This window comes from Pecten maximus, chromosome 5 (assembly GCF_902652985.1).
Source record: "Pecten maximus chromosome 5, xPecMax1.1, whole genome shotgun sequence".
Classification (NCBI taxonomy): domain Eukaryota; kingdom Metazoa; phylum Mollusca; class Bivalvia; order Pectinida; family Pectinidae; genus Pecten; species Pecten maximus.
The window spans coordinates 45,927,882-45,936,354 of record NC_047019.1 but is presented as its reverse complement, the minus strand read 5'-3'; positions in this window follow the sequence as shown (position 1 = coordinate 45,936,354).

Below are 8,473 nucleotides of genomic sequence, written 5' to 3'. Positions count from 1 at the left end.
TTTGACAGTGGTATGTGTAATCTGTTAAGCTCAACTTCTGTATTACACAGTACATATACCACTGATATCATTTTTTTTAAATTCTCATTTTCTATGCAAGCGCCTGTGGTCTAATCCTGCATTCCATATCATGGTGTTCCGCACAATAGACATGCTCTACAACTAAATCCACTACAAAGCCATGGTTATCAGTCGAACTATATATGTTTACTAGGAAGTGATTTCAGACCAATCAGAAATAAGCTACCTAGTATTAAACATTAGATTGATTAATAAAGTTACCAAGGAGTGAAGCAAGGCGAGGCTGGTTTTAGTTTTTCTCCGAGACCTATACTAGCTATATATAGGTCTCTGGTTTTAGTTTATCTCCGAGACCTATATATACTAGCTATATAGGTCTCTGATTTTAGTTTTTCTCCGAGACCTATACTAGCTATACTGCAGTATAGGTCTCTGATTTTAGTTTTTCTCCGAGACCTATACTAGCTATACTGCAGTATAGGTCTCTGATTTTAGTTTATCTCCGAGACCTATATATACTAGCTATATAGGTATCTGGTTTTATTTTATCTCCGAGGCCTATACTAGCTATCATATATCTCTGATTTTAGTTTTTCTCAGAGGCCTATACTATCTTTATAGGTCTCTGATTTTAGTTTTTCTCCGAGACCTATATATATATATACTAGCTATCATATATATCTCTGATTTTAGTTTTTTCTCCGAGACCTATATACTAGCTATCATATATCTCTGATTTTAGTTTTTCTCCGAGGCCTATATATATATACTAGCTATCATATATATCTCTGATTTTAGCTTTTCTCCGAGACCTATATATATATACTAGCTATCATATATATCTCTGATTTTAGTTTTTCTCCGAGGCCTATACTAGCTATATATAGGTCTCTGATTTTAGTTTTTCTCCGAGACCTATATACTAGCTATATATAGGTCTCTTATTTTAGTTATATAGGTCTCTGATTTGCCTACAAGAGGATTTACCTGCATGTAATAAATGTCTTTTAACCTGAAAAGGCACCAAGCAGCAGGCCATTGTAAGCTTCTAGGTATTCAAGATGTGTTAAAATCAACGCTGATATGAGCTGGAACATTTCTCCTGTAGAAACATATCCTCTAGTAGAATTTAATTCACAATTTGTCACAAAAGCGGAATCGTTCTTAATTACATAATTCTTTTGCTAAAATGATTAAAGGCTTCCAATAATTCACTGCCGTACAGTGAGATGGGTTTCATCTTACAATGAAAACATGTACCTAAGCTGGTTTGGATACTTGGACTGAAAGAAAGTCTTTTCAGAATTAAAGTAGTCTTCTAATGCCTTCGCATATAATTCTTATTGTGCAAGACTCGTGTTTAGCAACTTAAGAATCTTCCCCTCGGGTTGAGATTCCCTGTCTCACCCCCAAGGGGGTGAAAGATAATACAAACTCCGGTTTTCAAGAAGTCAGTCGGACCATGAAAACAACTTCGTAGAAACCGGACTTCGTGAAACACGACTAGTCCTCCCTGTCTAAAATTAGTCTCGATATATATACCGTTCACCAGCTGGCTAGCTAGGCCTAGCGTAAATGTGTAAACACTAACTGTATGATCAGTATTTAAAAACAACAATCACTGGACATTTTGTTAAACTTGTGCTACATTTTAATTATTATTTACAAATTGTTATTAGCACAACGTAAGCTAAACGCATGCATTGAATCATGTGTACATTAGCCTATATACAGTACACGTGTACGTATCAGTTACACAGGAAAATATACCGGCGAGCGATCATCGAACATTTTTTTTTCATACTTTCGTAAAAAAGTCAGTCATTTGTTTCTGTTTTGAAGAATAATGACACTTGTCAGCAAAGTCAGAAAGTTTGGTGATACACGCAAACATTGTTTCATCGACATTCTCGCGTGACTCTACGAACATTTTTATTTTGTCAACACTGTCCACGAACTCTACGAGAGTAGGAATTTTCAATTCAACCCCGGTATCACTATCGCTGTCCGACTCAGAGTCTTCCGATTTGTTATCCATTTTGTTTTTTATTTCCTCAATAACATCACTGTGTTGTTTGTTCAGTGGTGACAATATCCTCGTTGATCGTCACACTTTCGGAGTAGCCATTTTGACACCTCCTTCGTGTATAAAGTGACAAACAAATGAACAGTGACTTGTTTTTACAGCGATTTATATCGGGTAGGGTTAATGAGTTGTTTTCACAGTTCGTACATACAGGTAAATTATCCTGTGGGGACCCCTAGACCATATCGCACAAAGCGATAGTTCGTACATAGCGACTTCGTGAATACAGGATTAATTTACAAAGGTTTATATAGAGGCTCAGTAGGGGATTTTTAAAGACTTCGTGAAATGCGGTATATCGTTAAATCCGACTTCGTGAAATGTGGAGTTTACTGTAGAAGTTTTTATGAAAGTTTTTCATCGGGTCATTTTCAATGCTCCTTGGAATGTGCGTCAAAATTGATGACGTCATCATTTACGACATGGTTACTCAACGTAAAATGATGACGTTACGTTATTGTTAGCAGCGTCATATAGCGCGTGCCGACTGTCTTTACCCACCCTGTGTAGGATCGATTTTTCTCCCACCTTTCACTGATTTGTCTCCCGTTTTGAGTGTACAAGATTTCTCTGTCTTTTTTAGCGCGTGCAATCTGTCATACCCTAGGGTGTGACAGATTGCACGCGCTCACTTTCTTCACCGGAAGTACTACCGGAACTAATTTTTTTGTTTACATTACGTCGTCTGCTACGTCAACAAACAAATTGTGTACACAATAATACAAAAATCCCCAGTCTTTAAACAACTACAGACAACTGAACAGTTTCCAAAAACAAAAAATATCTGCCATTCTTTCAAATACAAATGAATCCCCCAACTGTAGGCCTACAACTGAAACTGAGAGCACAAGTGCACCTACCTGCACCGATCGCGACAAAATTGTTCAACTGTCACAAGTAAAAAGATCCCACAACAGCATTTCCTTGTGCCCAACTCCGTCCGATGTCACGAGATCGGTGTTTTATGGATCCACAATCAGTGGGAGAACATTTAACATCCATTTCCACAGCCATAATGACAACACAAAGTCGATTTCAAAGCGACCTCGTGTGATTTACTCCGAGTCGGACATAGTCCGAATTTTCTTACGATCTTACTACGTAGATAATGTACGTCAGAACTTCTTACATACAGAAAATGAGCAATTTTCCCGACCTACCCTCAGGTCGGCGTTTGAACAACATTTACTCCATTTCCCCTCAATCTGACACATAAAATGTATACATCAATTAAAAGGTAAGATACAATTTTATTAGCTTGCATACATATATTACTCACTGGTCATTGTTCACTAAATATATCCGTCCGCATACTTTGCCATCTCGTTTTCAGAGAACTTCAAAGCTACCACCATAGCTAATCACGTGACCCAAACTCGTCACAAGGGACTTTTGTCCGATCTGTTTACATTGAAATCTCGCGAGATCTTGTGTCCTGACGATGGCGGCCATTTTCAAAACTATGCTGAAAACAGGTTTGAAAAGATTGTTGACGGATATATATAGTGAACGATGACCAGTGAGTAAAATATGTATGTAAGCTAATAAAATAATATCTTACCTTTTAATCGATGTATACATTTTATGTGCCAGGTTGAAGGGAATAAGGGGAAATATTGTTCAAACGCCGACATGAGGGTGGGTCGGAAAAATTGCTCGTTTTCTGTGTGGGTCGAGTTCTGATGTTAAATCGCCACAAGGCAGCTTGAAAGGCGATATTAACATCAGAACCCTTCGGACTAAGTCGGACAGTGATGAGTGAGTGACGTCACCCCACGTGAAATGGATGAATGGAAATGTGTGCATATTTCCCGCGTTTTAGATTCTATTAATCTTTTCCCTAGCAACCGCCGGATAACCCTGTGAAGTATGGGAGAATCTATTAATCTCACCCTAGGGAAAAGACAAGCTACACGTGCTGTATATTTCACGTTCTCAACAATTGTATTTCGTCACGTCAACAATACCATGACGTCACGATAACAGTACAATGCCGTCACGTCGCATATGACAATTCAATCACGTAAAAAAACGTCACGTCAACATTTCCTTGCATGGATGTAACATCAATATTAGACACAAAAGAGGGTAAACAGGATAAGAGAAAAATAATCATTCACCCCATGGAAGTGAGACAGGGGAATCTCAACCCTCGGGGTAAGATAATTAAGCTGCCAAACACTCGGCAAGCTTGTGTTTGGCAACTTAAGAATCTTCCCCTCGTGTTGAGATTCTCCTGTCTCACCCCCAAGGGGATGAAAGATTCTATTAATTCACAATTTGGTTGACCTTCGGCCATGGAAATTTCCTGCCAAATTTCATTGAATTTGGTTCAGCGGTTTTGGAAATGAAGTGTTGAAAATCATAAAATGTTAATTGTTTATTGACCGTGCACGACGGACGACGGCGGACAAAAGGCGTTACTTAAAAGTCTCTGAATGCCGTTGAAAAGGGATCGTGTCGTTGAAGTTAAAAGGCAGATTGACTGTTCAACACAAGCTTGACCGATATACTCCATTTCACATAAAATACAGATGTTCTTTGATCGCTTCTCTCCCTGTAAGCGCCCTCTTCTGGGTAGGTATTGGAATTACATAAGTGTCTTGTACATTCGTCCACACATTTTGTTCCGATGGATAATTTTGATATTGTTTAAGCGCTCTCAGGCCGTAGGATATTCGGACTTGGTTGTTTAATACGGGAATTTTTATAAAGTGAAAATGACGTAAAATTGCGTGGTTTGAGTACGATATTTCACCAAAATATGACGTCACAATCGCCGGAAGGTGGGACAATCTGGGCGGATCGTACTCAACCCACGTAATTTTACGTCATTTTCACAATCTCGCAGCTCCCGTATTATTTGCGGTAAACTCCAGTTGTTTATGACCTTTGAGGCAAATGATTGGTCCTCAGACTTGTAACGCCTAGCGACAGAAATAACGTGTTCAAAATGTCCGTGCATGTTTTTAATGTAAAGGTTTTTACCTTCAGCAGCATTGCAGTGATCTCCAAGAGGATCATATAGAAACCATGAACATGTGCCATCCTCTCCGTATTCACAATATATGTAAACATATGTGTTCAGTTTTGTTGTCATGGCCAATATTTCAGTTTTCGTGTTCTAAGTGCAAAGTTTTCCCACAGGCGCTTGCATAGAAAAGGCGATTTAAAAAAAAAAAAAAAAAAAGATTGATATGACAGTGGTATGTGTAATCTGTTAAGCTCAAGGCGTGTGTAAGCATCAAACGCTACTCTGATAATAATCAAGCTGGCTGAAGTGCTTACAGAATTATGAAACTGAATTGAAACGAGAAAGAAAAGAGAATACTTGAGGGGCAGTAGTGGTTATTTTGTGTCAACGCCAGACTTTTATAGTATTTTAGGGCTAACGCCAGAATACCCAGAACAACCTCTTATTCTTATCGGTATTGTGTGTGGTCTATATATTTTTAACTAGTCATGTAGGGGTCCATTTTTTTTTTAATTGAAGATAGGCATAGCCCTAAATAGATGGCAAGTACAATAAAAAATCAAAATATCAAACAACTATCAGCTATTACCCCATCCAAATTTTAACCTTCGAGAAATTTCAACTGATACTGCTTGTTCATGGTTTACGTATAATGTCCCGGCCCTGTCTTGAACAAGTTATTGAGCACCGTTATATGCAATCTTTTTGATTGAAAACGAAGTTCAACAACTACCGAAATGATGCAGTTGAAGAAAAGGAAAGGACGATATCATCACTGCATGGCATTGAAAACATTTTATCTTATTAGTCCGTGATATCGCAAACGACGTCCTGTGCATGCACCTGTAAAATAAAGTATGCCGAGATGACCCCCAAAAGTACACCTGACGACTGACGATCATATAATCGCACGACCTTTGAACCCCGCATATAGTGTGCGCCGTGTCAGTTTGAATAAAAGTGTTTTTTTAGTCGATTGAAGTGTGATGGTCTGCCGTTTCGCTCGTGGCGGAGTTGCCAACCTTGAGCGTAACAGATTACACATACCACTGTCATATTTTTTTTTTTTTTTTTGAAAATCGCATTTTCTATGCAACAGATTACACATACCACTGTCATATAATTTTTATTTTTTTTCTGAAAATCGCATTTTCTATGCAAGCGCCTGTGGTTTTCCTATTTGGGTTTCGTTGGTGTATGTGTGTATGTTTCATGTAATCAATAATTTAATATCTTTTCAACACATGGTATGACTACCCCAAATAACACGCAACTGAATCCCTAAATAGACAATTTCCGTCGCTTCTCATCGGAGCCGTTTCGTCCGGGCGCGTATATACATCTCAGCTTGCCATTTTCTGTCCACCTGTGCAAATAACAGTTGTTTTGGAGATTCCGTTGCAACATGCATGCATGTGCTACCTTCCTCATGTAGTGAACTAGGAAATAGACAAGTTTTATATGTTATGCGTTCAAAGTTACCTAGAGTAGTTAAAGCTGTACGCTATAGTCAGCCAAATCTATGCGAGTTGCTTCCCTTAGATTAGTAGTTAATCAACCCGTTTAACCAAACGGTAGCACCTGAAAGTCAGTCACGGATATGTTGCACACGGTCCGTGGGACCAGTGGTCAGTGCCTAGGGCTTTAATTAGAAATGACGTTATAGGGGTTTAGAGACGCCCATATTTCGGGGTAAAGGTCAATTGACCACATCGTCAAAATAATACATATTAATTAACTCGCAGGGGATATAAAAAGACTTGCGCGTTTTGCATAAGCAGTTGAGTGTCCTAGGCTCGGTTATAACCGGAACAAAGACGTTAAGCCCCATCAATCAATCAATCAATCAGCATAAGCAGTTCTCCAGTAGTTTTCAGTCTAAACGGACTTAGTTCCGTTTGGATGTACATATTTAGGATGTAAATATGTAGACTTAGATTTGTTTAAATGTGTGTGAACTGTTAAGTGTGAATGCGCCGGCGATAGTGTGGAAGATGGATGAAACTTCATTGGATTATATTGTACCTTCGGGATTTTCGTGTGGATTAATAAATATAAGTAAACTTTATATCCTGTGTTGAATTATGTTTATCGCACCACAACCATCCCAAAACGAACTTTCACGTCCCGTGTTCATGGAGAGCGGACGTTACACTCATACGAATCCAATTGATACTCGTTCGAACGATTGGTAGTTTTGCGATACTTTATTACCACGGCGTTCGTCGTGCGTGTTCTTACGTTTCTGTTTGCGGGTTAAGAACTCTCAGACTATGTTTTCAAGACTTGAAAAACAGCAAGCCTTTCCCTAACGTGTATACGTAGTCTTCTAAAGTTTCGTTGTTTGTCGTTAGATGTTTTTATCCGTTTGAGGTACGTCTTACTTCTCATAGTAATCGCAGGGAAATGCAGTTTCCCGCGGCACAGACTACAAGAATGAAGCGTGATCACGTGATTTCCACCGAGTGGAGCGTGAAGCACGCGTAGATTCGTGATGACCTGATTCCAACCAAGTTGAACATGAAAAGCCCTGAATTCAGGGACACATACGAATCAGTTATAGTACTGTATATGTAGTTTGCCCTATATCCTAGTCTAGAGCATTTTGATTTTTTGTGGTTTTTCTTAGTGGGTGGCGGAGGACTAGATTAACCTTCAAATGTCGCCTCGTTTGCTAACGATTACATTTGAATGTTGAATGTCGAGCTGTATAATATTACATTATTGAATGTTGAATGTCATATGTCGAGCTACATGACATTCAAACGTTCTCTCGTTGGCTAGTGATATCATCCTGACGGTGCCTCACGTAAGGGAAATCGATCAATGAATAACTCATCGCTTGACCTTGAACGTTGACCTAGTGCCCTTGACATTTGGTGTGGTCGGTTCGGCCATATCAATCGCGTAGACAGGGCGGGTTTAATTACGAAATCGTAATTGTGATGGGGTCAGTTTTCAATGGGGTCCATATTCCACGGGTCATTTTATAAACTCTTTACCTGTACAGCTATCCTCGACGCTGGCCGTCTCTTAACGGTTATATCCATACCTCTCCTAGATATTAATGGACGTTTTTCAATTTATCATGCTCATAATTTACCCTTGCCTAGTCTTTCAATGAATGCGACCACTAGGGAGAGCATGGGCATGGTGACTCATTTTGACTTAGAATACTCGGCATTGGCTGTGAATGTCGAGCACTATTAAAGCCAGAAGACATACAACACTGTTCAAACCCAGCAATGAGTTTTTGTAGTATAAAGAGTCCTGTCTACCCAACTAATCTCAGTAATTTATGTGTAATAAGTTTATTTATGAGGGACCCCACGAAAATTAAAGCTAACTGTCACGCGGTTGTGAAACCAAATACCTTACTGCCAATGGCAGAG